The sequence below is a fragment of the Hyla sarda genome, unplaced genomic scaffold (assembly GCF_029499605.1).
Source record: "Hyla sarda isolate aHylSar1 unplaced genomic scaffold, aHylSar1.hap1 scaffold_868, whole genome shotgun sequence".
In the NCBI taxonomy this organism is placed as follows: domain Eukaryota; kingdom Metazoa; phylum Chordata; class Amphibia; order Anura; family Hylidae; genus Hyla; species Hyla sarda.
Window position 1 is genome coordinate 1 of NW_026610896.1, and position 21,159 is coordinate 21,159.

Here is a 21,159-nt window from a genome sequence, read left to right on the forward strand (position 1 = left end):
CCTGTCATCATACATACATTATAGAGAACCTGTCATCATACATCAATCATACATTATAGAGAACCTGTCATCATACATACATCCACCATACATTATAGAGAACCTGTCATCATACATACATCCACCATAAATTATAGAGAACCTGTCATCATACATATATCCATCATACATTATAGAGAACCTGTCATCATACATCCATCCATCATACATTATAGAGAACCTGTCATCATACATACATACATACATCATACATTATAGAGAACCTGTCATCATACATACATCCATCATACATTATAGAGAACCTGTCATCATAAATACATCCATCATACATTATAGAGAACCTGTCATCATACATCCATCATACATTATAGAGAACCTGTCATCATACATCCATCATACATTATAGAGAACCTGTCATCATACATCCATCATACATTATAGAGAACCTGTCATCATACATCCATCATACATTATAGAGAACCTGTCATCATACATACATCATACATTATAGAGAACCTGTCGTCATACATACATCCATCATACATTATAGAGAACCTGTCATCATACATACATTATAGAGAACCTGTCATCATACATACATCCATCATACATTATAGAGAACCTGTCATCATACAGACACCCATCATACATTATAGAGAACCTGTCATCATACATACATCCATCATACATTATAGAGAACCTGTCATCATACATTCATCATACATTATAGAGAACCTGTCATCATACATCCATCCATCATACATTATAGAGAACTTGTCATCATACATACATCCATCATACATTATAGAGAACCTGTCATCATACATACATACATCATACATTATAGAGAACATGTCATCATACATACATCGTACATTATAGAGAACCTGTCATCATACATACATCGTACATTATAGAGAACCTGTCATCATACATACATTATAGAGAACCTGTCATCATACATACATCCATCATACATTATAGAGAACCTGTCATCATACATACATCCATCATACATTATAGAGAACCTGTCATTATACATACATTATAGAGAACCTGTCATCATACATACATCATACATTATAGAGAACCTGTCATCATACATACATCCATCATACATTATAGAGAACCTGTCATCATACATACATCCATCATACATTATAGAGAACCTGTCATTATACATACATTATAGAGAACCTGTCATCATACGTACATCATACATTATAGAGAACCTGTCATCATACATACATACATCATACATTATAGAGAACCTGTCATCATACATACATACATACATCATACATTATAGAGAACCTGTCATCATACATACATCCATCATACATTATAGAGAACCTGTCATCATACATACATCATACATTATAGAGAACCTGTCATCATACATACATCATACATTATAGAGAACCTGTCATCATACATACATCATACATTATAGAGAACCTGTCATCATGCATCCATCATACATTATAGAGAACCTGTCATCATACATACATCATCATACATTATAGAGAACCTGTCATCATACATACATCCACCATACATTATAGAGAACTTGTCATCATACATACATCCATCATACATTATAGAGAACCTGTCATCATACATACATACATCACACATTATAGAGAACCTGTCATCATACATACATCCATCATACATTATAGAGAACCTGTCATCATACATACATCCATCATACATTATAGAGAACCTGTCATCATACATACATCATACATTATAGAGAACCTGTCATCATACATACATCGTACATTATAGAGAACCTGTCATCATAAAGACATCCATCATACATTATAGAGAACCTGTCATCATACATCCATCATACATTATAGAGAACCTGTCATCATACATACATCATACATTATAGAGAACCTGTCATCATACATACATCCATCATACATTATAGAGAACCTGTCATCATACATACATCCATCATACATTATAGAGAACCTGTCATCATAAAGACATCCATCATACATTATAGAGAACCTGTCATCATACATACATCATACATTATAGAGAACCTGTCATCATACATACATCCATCATACATTATAGAGAACCTGTCATCATACATACATCCATCATACATTATAGAGAACCTGTCATCATAAAGACATCCATCATACATTATAGAGAACCTGTCATCATACATACATCATACATTATAGAGAACCTGTCATCATACATACATCCATCATACATTATAGAGAACCTGTCATCATACATACATCCATCATACATTATAGAGAACCTGTCATCATACATACATCATACATTATAGAGAACCTGTCATCATACATACATCGTACATTATAGAGAACCTGTCATCATACAGACATCCATCATACATTATAGAGAACCTGTCATCATACATCCATCCATCATACATTATAGAGAACCTGTCATCATACATACATCCACCATACATTATAGAGAACCTGTCATCATACATACATCCATCATACATTATAGAGAATCTGTCATCATACATACATCCATCATACATTATAGAGAACCTGTCATCATACATACATAAATCAAAGATTATAGAGAACCTGTCATCATACATACATCCATCATACATTATAGAGAACCTGTCATTATACATCCATCATACATTATAGAGAACCTGTCATCATACATACATCTATCATACATTATAGAGAACCTGTCATCATACATACATCATACATTATAGAGAACCTGTCATCATACATACATCCATCATACATTATAGAGAACCTGTCATCATACATCCATCATACATTATAGAGAACCTGTCATCATACATACATCATCATACATTATAGAGAACCTGTCATCATACATCCATCATACATTATAGAGAACCTGTCATCATACATCCATCATACATTATAGAGAACCTGTCATCATACATACATACATCATACATTATAGAGAACCTGGCATCATACATACATACACACATACATCATACATTATAGAGAACCTGTCATCATACATACATACATCATACATTATAGAGAACCTGTCATCATACATCCACCATACATTATAGAGAACCTGTCATCATACAGACATCCATCATACATTATAGAGAACCTGTCATCATACATCCATCCATCATACATTATAGAGAACCTGTCATCATACATCCATCCATCATACATTATAGAGAACCTGTCATCCTACATCCATCATACATTATAGAGAACCTGTCATCATACATATATCATACATTATAGAGAACCTGTCATCATACATCCATCATACATTATAGAGAACCTGTCATCATACATACATCATACATTATAGAGAACCTGTCATCATACATACATCCATCATACATTATAGAGAACCTGTCATCATACATACATACATCATACATTATAGAGAACCTGTCATCATACATACATACATACATACATAATACATTATAGAGAACCTGTCATCATACATCCATCATACATTATAGAGAACCTGTCATCATACATCCATCCATCATACATTATAGAGAACCTGTCATCATACATCCATCATACATTATAGAGAACCTGTCATCATACATCCATCATACATTATAGAGAACCTGTCATCATACATACATACATCATACATTATAGAGATCCTGTCATCATACATACATCCATCATACATTATAGAGAACCTGTCATCATACATACATCCATCATACATTATAGAGAACCTGTCATCATACATACATCCATCATACATTATAGAGAACCTGTCATCATACATCCATCCATCATACATTATAGAGAACCTGTCATCATACATCCATCATACATTATAGAGAACCTGTCATCATACATCCATCATACATTATAGAGAACCTGTCATCATACATCCATCATCATACATTATAGAGAACCTGTCATCATACATACATTATAGAGAACCTGTCATCATACATCCATCATACATTATAGAGAACCTGTCATCATACATACATCATACATTATAGAGAACCTGTCATCATACATACATCATACATTATAGAGAACCTGTCATCATGCAGACATCCATCATACATTATAGAGAACCTGTCATCATACATACATCCATCATACATTATAGAGAACCTGTCATCATACATACATACATACATCATACATTATAGAGAACCTGTCATCATACATACATCCATCATACATTATAGAGAACCTGTTATCATACATACATCATACATTATAGAGAACCTGTCATCATACATACATCGTACATTATAGAGAACCTGTCATCATACAGACATCCATCATACATTATAGAGAACCTGTCATCATACATACATCCATCATACATTATAGAGAACCTGTCATCCTACATACATCCATCATACATTATAGAGAACCTGTCATCATACATACATCCATCATACATTATAGAGAACCTGTCATCATACATACATCCATCATACATTATAGAGAACCTGTCATCATACATACATCAATCATACATTATAGAGAACCTGTCATCATACATCCATCCATCATACATTATAGAGAACCTGTCATCATACATCCATCATACATTATAGAGAACCTGTCATCATACATCCATCATACATTATAGAGAACCTGTCATCATACATCCATCATACATTATAGAGAACCTGTCATCATACATACATTATAGAGAACCTGTCATCATACATACATCATACATTATAGAGAACCTGTCGTCATACATACATCCATCATACATTATAGAGAACCTGTCATCATACATACATTATAGAGAACCTGTCATCATACATACATCCATCATACATTATAGAGAACCTGTCATCATACATACATCATCATACATTATAGAGAACCTGTCATCATACATACATCCATCATACATTATAGAGAACCTGTCATCATACATATATCCATCATACATTATAGAGAACCTGTCATCATACATCCATCCATCATACATTATAGAGATCCTGTCATCATACATACATCATCATACATTATAGAGAACCTGTCATCATACATACATACGTCCATCATACATTATAGAGAACCTGTCATCATACATACATCCATCATACATTATAGAGAACCTGTCATCATACATACATCATACATTATAGAGAACCTGTCATCATACATACATCATACATTATAGAGAACCTGTCATCATACATACATCATCATACATTATAGAGATCCTGTCATCATACATACATCCATCATACATTATAGAGAACCTGTCATCATACATCCATCATACATTATAGAGAACCTGTCATCATACATACATACATCATACATTATAGAGAACCTGTCATCATACATCCATCATACATTATAGAGAACCTGTCATCATACATACATCATACATTATAGAGAACCTGTCATCATACATACATCATACATTATAGAGAACCTGTCATCATACATCCATCATACATTATAGAGAACCTTCCATCATACATTAGAGAACCTGTCATCATACATCCATCATAGATTATAGAGAACCTGTCATCATACATACATCCATCATACATTATAGAGAACCTGTCATCATACATACATCCATCATACATTATAGAGAACCTGTCATCATACATCCATCATACATTATAGAGAACCTGTCATCATACATACATCATACATTATAGAGAATCTGTCATCATACATACATCATACATTATAGAGAACCTGTTATCATACATACATCCATCATACATTATAGAGAATCTGTCATCATACATACATCATACATTATAGAGAACCTGTTATCATACATACATCATCATACATTATAGAGATCCTGTCATCATACATTATAGAGAACTTGTCATCATACATACATCCACCATACATTATAGAGAACCTGTTATCATACATACATCCATCATACATTATAGAGAACCTGTCATCATACATACATAAATCAAAGATTATAGAGAACCTGTCATCATACATACATCCATCATACATTATAGAGAACCTGTCATTATACATCCATCATACATTATAGAGAACCTGTCATCATACATACATCTATCATACATTATAGAGAACCTGTCATCATACATACATCATACATTATAGAGAACCTGTCATCATACATACATCCATCATACATTATAGAGAACCTGTCATCATACATCCATCATACATTATAGAGAACCTGTCATCATACATACATCATCATACATTATAGAGAACCTGTCATCATACATCCATCATACATTATAGAGAACCTGTCATCATACATCCATCATACATTATAGAGAACCTGTCATCATACATACATACATCATACATTATAGAGAACCTGGCATCATACATACATACACACATGCATCATACATTATAGAGAACCTGTCATCATACATACATACATCATACATTATAGAGAACCTGTCATCATACATCCACCATACATTATAGAGAACCTGTCATCATACAGACATCCATCATACATTATAGAGAACCTGTCATCATACATCCATCCATCATACATTATAGAGAACCTGTCATCATACATCCATCCATCATACATTATAGAGAACCTGTCATCCTACATCCATCATACATTATAGAGAACCTGTCATCATACATACATCCATCATACATTATAGAGAACCTGTCATCATACATACATACATCATACATTATAGAGAACCTGTCATCATACATACATACATACATACATAATACATTATAGAGAACCTGTCATCATACATCCATCATACATTATAGAGAACCTGTCATCATACATCCATCCATCATACATTATAGAGAACCTGTCATCATACATCCATCATACATTATAGAGAACCTGTCATCATACATCCATCATACATTATAGAGAACCTGTCATCATACATACATACATCATACATTATAGAGATCCTGTCATCATACATACATCCATCATACATTATAGAGAACCTGTCATCATACATACATCCATCATACATTATAGAGAACCTGTCATTATACATACATTATAGAGAACCTGTCATCATACATACATCATACATTATAGAGAACCTGTCATCATACATACATCCATCATACATTATAGAGAACCTGTCATCATACATACATACATACATCATACATTATAGAGAACCTGTCATCATACATACATCCATCATACATTATAGAGAACCTGTCATCATACATACATCATACATTATAGAGAACCTGTCATCATACATACATCATACATTATAGAGAACCTGTCATCATACATACATCATACATTATAGAGAACCTGTCATCATGCATCCATCATACATTATAGAGAACCTGTCATCATACATACATCATCATACATTATAGAGAACCTGTCATCATACATACATCCACCATACATTATAGAGAACTTGTCATCATACATACATCCATCATACATTATAGAGAACCTGTCATCATACATACATACATCACACATTATAGAGAACCTGTCATCATACATACATCCATCATACATTATAGAGAACCTGTCATCATACATACATCCATCATACATTATAGAGAACCTGTCATCATACATACATCATACATTATAGAGAACCTGTCATCATACATACATCGTACATTATAGAGAACCTGTCATCATAAAGACATCCATCATACATTATAGAGAACCTGTCATCATACATCCATCATACATTATAGAGAACCTGTCATCATACATACATCATACATTATAGAGAACCTGTCATCATACATACATCCATCATACATTATAGAGAACCTGTCATCATACATACATCCATCATACATTATAGAGAACCTGTCATCATAAAGACATCCATCATACATTATAGAGAACCTGTCATCATACATACATCATACATTATAGAGAACCTGTCATCATACATACATCCATCATACATTATAGAGAACCTGTCATCATACATACATCCATCATACATTATAGAGAACCTGTCATCATAAAGACATCCATCATACATTATAGAGAACCTGTCATCATACATACATCATACATTATAGAGAACCTGTCATCATACATACATCCATCATACATTATAGAGAACCTGTCATCATACATACATCCATCATACATTATAGAGAACCTGTCATCATACATACATCATACATTATAGAGAACCTGTCATCATACATACATCGTACATTATAGAGAACCTGTCATCATACAGACATCCATCATACATTATAGAGAACCTGTCATCATACATACATCCATCATACATTATAGAGAACCTGTCATCATACATACATCCACCATACATTATAGAGAACCTGTCATCATACATACATCCATCATACATTATAGAGAATCTGTCATCATACATACATCCATCATACATTATAGAGAACCTGTCATCATACATACATAAATCAAAGATTATAGAGAACCTGTCATCATACATACATCCATCATACATTATAGAGAACCTGTCATTATACATCCATCATACATTATAGAGAACCTGTCATCATACATACATCTATCATACATTATAGAGAACCTGTCATCATACATACATCATACATTATAGAGAACCTGTCATCATACATACATCCATCATACATTATAGAGAACCTGTCATCATACATCCATCATACATTATAGAGAACCTGTCATCATACATACATCATCATACATTATAGAGAACCTGTCATCATACATCCATCATACATTATAGAGAACCTGTCATCATACATCCATCATACATTATAGAGAACCTGTCATCATACATACATACATCATACATTATAGAGAACCTGGCATCATACATACATACACACATACATCATACATTATAGAGAACCTGTCATCATACATACATACATCATACATTATAGAGAACCTGTCATCATACATCCACCATACATTATAGAGAACCTGTCATCATACAGACATCCATCATACATTATAGAGAACCTGTCATCATACATCCATCCATCATACATTATAGAGAACCTGTCATCATACATCCATCCATCATACATTATAGAGAACCTGTCATCCTACATCCATCATACATTATAGAGAACCTGTCATCATACATACATCCATCATACATTATAGAGAACCTGTCATCATACATACATACATCATACATTATAGAGAACCTGTCATCATACATACATACATACATACATAATACATTATAGAGAACCTGTCATCATACATCCATCATACATTATAGAGAACCTGTCATCATACATCCATCCATCATACATTATAGAGAACCTGTCATCATACATCCATCATACATTATAGAGAACCTGTCATCATACATCCATCATACATTATAGAGAACCTGTCATCATACATACATACATCATACATTATAGAGATCCTGTCATCATACATACATCCATCATACATTATAGAGAACCTGTCATCATACATACATCCATCATACATTATAGAGAACCTGTCATCATACATACATCCATCATACATTATAGAGAACCTGTCATCATACATCCATCCATCATACATTATAGAGAACCTGTCATCATACATCCATCATACATTATAGAGAACCTGTCATCATACATCCATCATACATTATAGAGAACCTGTCATCATACATCCATCATCATACATTATAGAGAACCTGTCATCATACATACATTATAGAGAACCTGTCATCATACATCCATCATACATTATAGAGAACCTGTCATCATACATACATCATACATTATAGAGAACCTGTCATCATACATACATCATACATTATAGAGAACCTGTCATCATGCAGACATCCATCATACATTATAGAGAACCTGTCATCATACATACATCCATCATACATTATAGAGAACCTGTCATCATACATACATACATACATCATACATTATAGAGAACCTGTCATCATACATACATCCATCATACATTATAGAGAACCTGTTATCATACATACATCATACATTATAGAGAACCTGTCATCATACATACATCGTACATTATAGAGAACCTGTCATCATACAGACATCCATCATACATTATAGAGAACCTGTCATCATACATACATCCATCATACATTATAGAGAACCTGTCATCCTACATACATCCATCATACATTATAGAGAACCTGTCATCATACATACATCCATCATACATTATAGAGAACCTGTCATCATACATACATCCATCATACATTATAGAGAACCTGTCATCATACATACATCAATCATACATTATAGAGAACCTGTCATCATACATCCATCCATCATACATTATAGAGAACCTGTCATCATACATCCATCATACATTATAGAGAACCTGTCATCATACATCCATCATACATTATAGAGAACCTGTCATCATACATCCATCATACATTATAGAGAACCTGTCATCATACATACATTATAGAGAACCTGTCATCATACATACATCATACATTATAGAGAACCTGTCGTCATACATACATCCATCATACATTATAGAGAACCTGTCATCATACATACATTATAGAGAACCTGTCATCATACATACATCCATCATACATTATAGAGAACCTGTCATCATACATACATCATCATACATTATAGAGAACCTGTCATCATACATACATCCATCATACATTATAGAGAACCTGTCATCATACATATATCCATCATACATTATAGAGAACCTGTCATCATACATCCATCCATCATACATTATAGAGATCCTGTCATCATACATACATCATCATACATTATAGAGAACCTGTCATCATACATACATACGTCCATCATACATTATAGAGAACCTGTCATCATACATACATCCATCATACATTATAGAGAACCTGTCATCATACATACATCATACATTATAGAGAACCTGTCATCATACATACATCATACATTATAGAGAACCTGTCATCATACATACATCATCATACATTATAGAGATCCTGTCATCATACATACATCCATCATACATTATAGAGAACCTGTCATCATACATCCATCATACATTATAGAGAACCTGTCATCATACATACATACATCATACATTATAGAGAACCTGTCATCATACATCCATCATACATTATAGAGAACCTGTCATCATACATACATCATACATTATAGAGAACCTGTCATCATACATCCATCATACATTATAGAGAACCTGTCATCATACATCCATCATACATTATAGAGAACCTTCCATCATACATTATAGAGAACCTGTCATCATACATCCATCATAGATTATAGAGAACCTGTCATCATACATACATCCATCATACATTATAGAGAACCTGTCATCATACATACATCCATCATACATTATAGAGAACCTGTCATCATACATCCATCATACATTATAGAGAACCTGTCATCATACATACATCATACATTATAGAGAATCTGTCATCATACATACATCATACATTATAGAGAACCTGTTATCATACATACATCCATCATACATTATAGAGAATCTGTCATCATACATACATCCATCATACATTATAGAGAACCTGTCATCATCCATCCATCCATCATACATTATAGAGAACCTGTCATCATACATCAATCATACATTATAGAGAATCTGTCATCATACATCCATCCATCATACATTATAGAGAACCTGTCATTATACATCCATCCATCATACATTATAGAGAACCTGTCATCATACATACATCCATCATACATTATAGAGAACCTGTCATCATACATCAATCATACATTATAGAGAACCTGTCATCATACATCATCATACATTATAGAGAACCTGTCATCATACATTATAGAGAACCTGTCATCATACATCAATCATACATTATAGAGAATCTGTCATCATACATCCATCCATCATACATTATAGAGAACCTGTCATCATACATCCATCCATCATACATTATAGAGAACCTGTCATCATACATACATCCATCATACATTATAGAGAACCTGTCATCATACATCAATCATACATTATAGAGAACCTGTCATCATACATCCATCATACATTATAGAGAACCTGTCATCATACATACATTATAGAGAACCTGTCATCATACATCAATCATACATTATAGAGAACCTGTCATCATACATACATCCACCATACATTATAGAGAACCTGTCATCATACATACATCCACCATAAATTATAGAGAACCTGTCATCATACATATATCCATCATACATTATAGAGAACCTGTCATCATACATCCATCCATCATACATTATAGAGAACCTGTCATCATACATACATACATACATCATACATTATAGAGAACCTGTCATCATACATACATCCATCATACATTATAGAGAACCTGTCATCATAAATACATCCATCATACATTATAGAGAACCTGTCATCATACATCCATCATACATTATAGAGAACCTGTCATCATACATCCATCATACATTATAGAGAACCTGTCATCATACATCCATCATACATTATAGAGAACCTGTCATCATACATCCATCATACATTATAGAGAACCTGTCATCATACATACATCATACATTATAGAGAACCTGTCGTCATACATACATCCATCATACATTATAGAGAACCTGTCATCATACATACATTATAGAGAACCTGTCATCATACATACATCCATCATACATTATAGAGAACCTGTCATCATACAGACACCCATCATACATTATAGAGAACCTGTCATCATACATACATCCATCATACATTATAGAGAACCTGTCATCATACATTCATCATACATTATAGAGAACCTGTCATCATACATCCATCCATCATACATTATAGAGAACTTGTCATCATACATACATCCATCATACATTATAGAGAACCTGTCATCATACATACATACATCATACATTATAGAGAACATGTCATCATACATACATCGTACATTATAGAGAACCTGTCATCATACATACATCGTACATTATAGAGAACCTGTCATCATACATACATTATAGAGAACCTGTCATCATACATACATCCATCATACATTATAGAGAACCTGTCATCATACATACATCCATCATACATTATAGAGAACCTGTCATTATACATACATTATAGAGAACCTGTCATCATACATACATCATACATTATAGAGAACCTGTCATCATACATACATCCATCATACATTATAGAGAACCTGTCATCATACATACATCCATCATACATTATAGAGAACCTGTCATTATACATACATTATAGAGAACCTGTCATCATACATACATCATACATTATAGAGAACCTGTCATCATACATACATACATCATACATTATAGAGAACCTGTCATCATACATACATACATACATCATACATTATAGAGAACCTGTCATCATACATACATCCATCATACATTATAGAGAACCTGTCATCATACATACATCATACATTATAGAGAACCTGTCATCATACATACATCATACATTATAGAGAACCTGTCATCATACATACATCATACATTATAGAGAACCTGTCATCATGCATCCATCATACATTATAGAGAACCTGTCATCATACATACATCATCATACATTATAGAGAACCTGTCATCATACATACATCCACCATACATTATAGAGAACTTGTCATCATACATACATCCATCATACATTATAGAGAACCTGTCATCATACATACATACATCACACATTATAGAGAACCTGTCATCATACATACATCCATCATACATTATAGAGAACCTGTCATCATACATACATCCATCATACATTATAGAGAACCTGTCATCATACATACATCATACATTATAGAGAACCTGTCATCATACATACATCGTACATTATAGAGAACCTGTCATCATAAAGACATCCATCATACATTATAGAGAACCTGTCATCATACATCCATCATACATTATAGAGAACCTGTCATCATACATACATCATACATTATAGAGAACCTGTCATCATACATACATCCATCATACATTATAGAGAACCTGTCATCATACATACATCCATCATACATTATAGAGAACCTGTCATCATAAAGACATCCATCATACATTATAGAGAACCTGTCATCATACATACATCATACATTATAGAGAACCTGTCATCATACATACATCCATCATACATTATAGAGAACCTGTCATCATACATACATCCATCATACATTATAGAGAACCTGTCATCATAAAGACATCCATCATACATTATAGAGAACCTGTCATCATACATACATCATACATTATAGAGAACCTGTCATCATACATACATCCATCATACATTATAGAGAACCTGTCATCATACATACATCCACCATACATTATAGAGAACCTGTCATCATACATACATCCACCATAAATTATAGAGAACCTGTCATCATACATATATCCATCATACATTATAGAGAACCTGTCATCATACATCCATCCATCATACATTATAGAGAACCTGTCATCATACATACATACATACATCATACATTATAGAGAACCTGTCATCATACATACATCCATCATACATTATAGAGAACCTGTCATCATAAATACATCCATCATACATTATAGAGAACCTGTCATCATACATCCATCATACATTATAGAGAACCTGTCATCATACATCCATCATACATTATAGAGAACCTGTCATCATACATCCATCATACATTATAGAGAACCTGTCATCATACATCCATCATACATTATAGAGAACCTGTCATCATACATACATCATACATTATAGAGAACCTGTCGTCATACATACATCCATCATACATTATAGAGAACCTGTCATCATACATACATTATAGAGAACCTGTCATCATACATACATCCATCATACATTATAGAGAACCTGTCATCATACAGACACCCATCATACATTATAGAGAACCTGTCATCATACATACATCCATCATACATTATAGAGAACCTGTCATCATACATTCATCATACATTATAGAGAACCTGTCATCATACATCCATCCATCATACATTATAGAGAACTTGTCATCATACATACATCCATCATACATTATAGAGAACCTGTCATCATACATACATACATCATACATTATAGAGAACATGTCATCATACATACATCGTACATTATAGAGAACCTGTCATCATACATACATCGTACATTATAGAGAACCTGTCATCATACATACATTATAGAGAACCTGTCATCATACATACATCCATCATACATTATAGAGAACCTGTCATCATACATACATCCATCATACATTATAGAGAACCTGTCATTATACATACATTATAGAGAACCTGTCATCATACATACATCATACATTATAGAGAACCTGTCATCATACATACATCCATCATACATTATAGAGAACCTGTCATCATACATACATCCATCATACATTATAGAGAACCTGTCATTATACATACATTATAGAGAACCTGTCATCATACATACATCATACATTATAGAGAACCTGTCATCATACATACATACATCATACATTATAGAGAACCTGTCATCATACATACATACATACATCATACATTATAGAGAACCTGTCATCATACATACATCCATCATACATTATAGAGAACCTGTCATCATACATACATCATACATTATAGAGAACCTGTCATCATACATACATCATACATTATAGAGAACCTGTCATCATACATACATCATACATTATAGAGAACCTGTCATCATGCATCCATCATACATTATAGAGAACCTGTCATCATACATACATCATCATACATTATAGAGAACCTGTCATCATACATACATCCACCATACATTATAGAGAACTTGTCATCATACATACATCCATCATACATTATAGAGAACCTGTCATCATACATACATACATCACACATTATAGAGAACCTGTCATCATACATACATCCATCATACATTATAGAGAACCTGTCATCATACATACATCCATCATACATTATAGAGAACCTGTCATCATACATACATCATACATTATAGAGAACCTGTCATCATACATACATCGTACATTATAGAGAACCTGTCATCATAAAGACATCCATCATACATTATAGAGAACCTGTCATCATACATCCATCATACATTATAGAGAACCTGTCATCATACATACATCATACATTATAGAGAACCTGTCATCATACATACATCCATCATACATTATAGAGAACCTGTCATCATACATACATCCATCATACATTATAGAGAACCTGTCATCATAAAGACATCCATCATACATTATAGAGAACCTGTCATCATACATACATCATACATTATAGAGAACCTGTCATCATACATACATCCATCATACATTATAGAGAACCTGTCATCATACATACATCCATCATACATTATAGAGAACCTGTCATCATAAAGACATCCATCATACATTATAGAGAACCTGTCATCATACATACATCATACATTATAGAGAACCTGTCATCATACATACATCCATCATACATTATAGAGAACCTGTCATCATACATACATCCATCATACATTATAGAGAACCTGTCATCATACATACATCATACATTATAGAGAACCTGTCATCATACATACATCGTACATTATAGAGAACCTGTCATCATACAGACATCCATCATACATTATAGAGAACCTGTCATCATACATCCATCCATCATACATTATAGAGAACCTGTCATCATACATACATCCACCATACATTATAGAGAACCTGTCATCATACATACATCCATCATACATTATAGAGAATCTGTCATCATACATACATCCATCATACATTATAGAGAACCTGTCATCATACATACATAAATCAAAGATTATAGAGAACCTGTCATCATACATACATCCATCATACATTATAGAGAACCTGTCATTATACATCCATCATACATTATAGAGAACCTGTCATCATACATACATCTATCATACATTATAGAGAACCTGTCATCATACATACATCATACATTATAGAGAACCTGTCATCATACATACATCCATCATACATTATAGAGAACCTGTCATCATACATCCATCATACATTATAGAGAACCTGTCATCATACATACATCATCATACATTATAGAGAACCTGTCATCATACATCCATCATACATTATAGAGAACCTGTCATCATACATCCATCATACATTATAGAGAACCTGTCATCATACATACATACATCATACATTATAGAGAACCTGGCATCATACATACATACACACATACATCATACATTATAGAGAACCTGTCATCATACATACATACATCATACATTATAGAGAACCTGTCATCATACATCCACCATACATTATAGAGAACCTGTCATCATACAGACATCCATCATACATTATAGAGAACCTGTCATCATACATCCATCCATCATACATTATAGAGAACCTGTCATCATACATCCATCCATCATACATTATAGAGAACCTGTCATCCTACATCCATCATACATTATAGAGAACCTGTCATCATACATATATCATACATTATAGAGAACCTGTCATCATACATCCATCATACATTATAGAGAACCTGTCATCATACATACATCATACATTATAGAGAACCTGTCATCATACATACATCCATCATACATTATAGAGAACCTGTCATCATACATACATACATCATACATTATAGAGAACCTGTCATCATACATACATACATACATACATAATACATTATAGAGAACCTGTCATCATACATCCATCATACATTATAGAGAACCTGTCATCATACATCCATCCATCATACATTATAGAGAACCTGTCATCATACATCCATCATACATTATAGAGAACCTGTCATCATACATCCATCATACATTATAGAGAACCTGTCATCATACATACATACATCATACATTATAGAGATCCTGTCATCATACATACATCCATCATACATTATAGAGAACCTGTCATCATACATACATCCATCATACATTATAGAGAACCTGTCATCATACATACATCCATCATACATTATAGAGAACCTGTCATCATACATCCATCCATCATACATTATAGAGAACCTGTCATCATACATCCATCATACATTATAGAGAACCTGTCATCATACATCCATCATACATTATAGAGAACCTGTCATCATACATCCATCATCATACATTATAGAGAACCTGTCATCATACATACATTATAGAGAACCTGTCATCATACATCCATCATACATTATAGAGAACCTGTCATCATACATACATCATACATTATAGAGAACCTGTCATCATACATACATCATACATTATAGAGAACCTGTCATCATGCAGACATCCATCATACATTATAGAGAACCTGTCATCATACATACATCCATCATACATTATAGAGAACCTGTCATCATACATACATACATACATCATACATTATAGAGAACCTGTCATCATACATACATCCATCATACATTATAGAGAACCTGTTATCATACATACATCATACATTATAGAGAACCTGTCATCATACATACATCGTACATTATAGAGAACCTGTCATCATACAGACATCCATCATACATTATAGAGAACCTGTCATCATACATACATCCATCATACATTATAGAGAACCTGTCATCCTACATACATCCATCATACATTATAGAGAACCTGTCATCATACATACATCCATCATACATTATAGAGAACCTGTCATCATACATACATCCATCATACATTATAGAGAACCTGTCATCATACATACATCAATCATACATTATAGAGAACCTGTCATCATACATCCATCCATCATACATTATAGAGAACCTGTCATCATACATCCATCATACATTATAGAGAACCTGTCATCATACATCCATCATACATTATAGAGAACCTGTCATCATACATCCATCATACATTATAGAGAACCTGTCATCATACATACATTATAGAGAACCTGTCATCATACATACATCATACATTATAGAGAACCTGTCGTCATACATACATCCATCATACATTATAGAGAACCTGTCATCATACATACATTATAGAGAACCTGTCATCATACATACATCCATCATACATTATAGAGAACCTGTCATCATACATACATCATCATACATTATAGAGAACCTGTCATCATACATACATCCATCATACATTATAGAGAACCTGTCATCATACATATATCCATCATACATTATAGAGAACCTGTCATCATACATCCATCCATCATACATTATAGAGATCCTGTCATCATACATACATCATCATACATTATAGAGAACCTGTCATCATACATACATACGTCCATCATACATTATAGAGAACCTGTCATCATACATACATCCATCATACATTATAGAGAACCTGTCATCATACATACATCATACATTATAGAGAACCTGTCATCATACATACATCATACATTATAGAGAACCTGTCATCATACATACATCATCATACATTATAGAGATCCTGTCATCATACATACATCCATCATACATTATAGAGAACCTGTCATCATACATCCATCATACATTATAGAGAACCTGTCATCATACATACATACATCATACATTATAGAGAACCTGTCATCATACATCCATCATACATTATAGAGAACCTGTCATCATACATACATCATACATTATAGAGAACCTGTCATCATACATACATCATACATTATAGAGAACCTGTCATCATACATCCATCATACATTATAGAGAACCTTCCATCATACATTAGAGAACCTGTCATCATACATCCATCATAGATTATAGAGAACCTGTCATCATACATACATCCATCATACATTATAGAGAACCTGTCATCATACATACATCCATCATACATTATAGAGAACCTGTCATCATACATCCATCATACATTATAGAGAACCTGTCATCATACATACATCATACATTATAGAGAATCTGTCATCATACATACATCATACATTATAGAGAACCTGTTATCATACATACATCCATCATACATTATAGAGAATCTGTCATCATACATACATCATACATTATAGAGAACCTGTTATCATACATACATCATCATACATTATAGAGATCCTGTCATCATACATTATAGAGAACTTGTCATCATACATACATCCACCATACATTATAGAGAACCTGTTATCATACATACATCCATCATACATTATAGAGAACCTGTTATCATACATACATCCATCATACATTATAGAGATTCTGTCATCATACATCCATCATACATTATAGAGAACCTGTCATCATACATCCATCATACATTAAAGTTGAAATCCCCGCTCTGGAAGTCCGGGCAGCGGGGTAAAGATGGAGGCGTTAGTTACCGGCGGCAGCAGAATGCAGGCAGCAGGGGCGGAGACAGAGACAGCAGTGAAAATCTGGTAAGTGATCTTCACTGCTGCCTTGTAGTTTCACAACTACAACTCCCAGCATACCCAGATAGCCAAAGGCTGACTGGGCATGCTGGGAGTTGTACTTTTGCAACATCTGGAGGGCTACAGTTTGGAGACCACTATATAGTGGTCTCCAAACGGTGCACTTCCAGATATTGCAAAACTACAAATCTCAGCATGCCCAGATTGAACATTGTAGTTCGGCAACATCTGAAGGGACAGATGTTGCAAAACTACAACTCCCAGCATGCCTTTCGGCTCTCCGTGCATGCTGGGAGTTGTAGATTTGCAACAACTGGAGGCACACTGGTTGGGAAACACTGTCTGTTTCCTAACTCAGTGTTTCAGAACCTGTGTGCCTCCAGCTGTTGCAAAACTACAACGCCCAGCATGCACTGACAGACCAAGCATGCGGGGTGTTGTAATTTGGCAACAGCTGGAGGTACATTGGTGCGGAAACACTGCGGTAGTCTGTTACCTTACTTAATGTTTCCCTCCAGCTGTTGCATAACTACAACTCCCAGCATGCACGGTCTGTCAGTGCATGCTGGGAGTTGTAGTTTTTTCAACAGTTGAAGGTGTGATACAAGAAATTACAATCACACAAAGCATGACAGTACAATACACACAAAGGTTCCCTGAGCTATACACCGTACCACATGCTACGCTAACACTCCGCTCAATCCTGTAATAGAAAAGCACAAAACCAAACAATATAATCTGTGATCGGGGGAGGGGTGTGGGCTATGGGGTGGGGCTGGGAGCATGGGCGGGGGGGGGGGTGACTATGTGGGGGAACGTAAGTCCAGTTCCAACCTCTCCAAGTCGGAAGGACAGGCTCTTAAAAAACT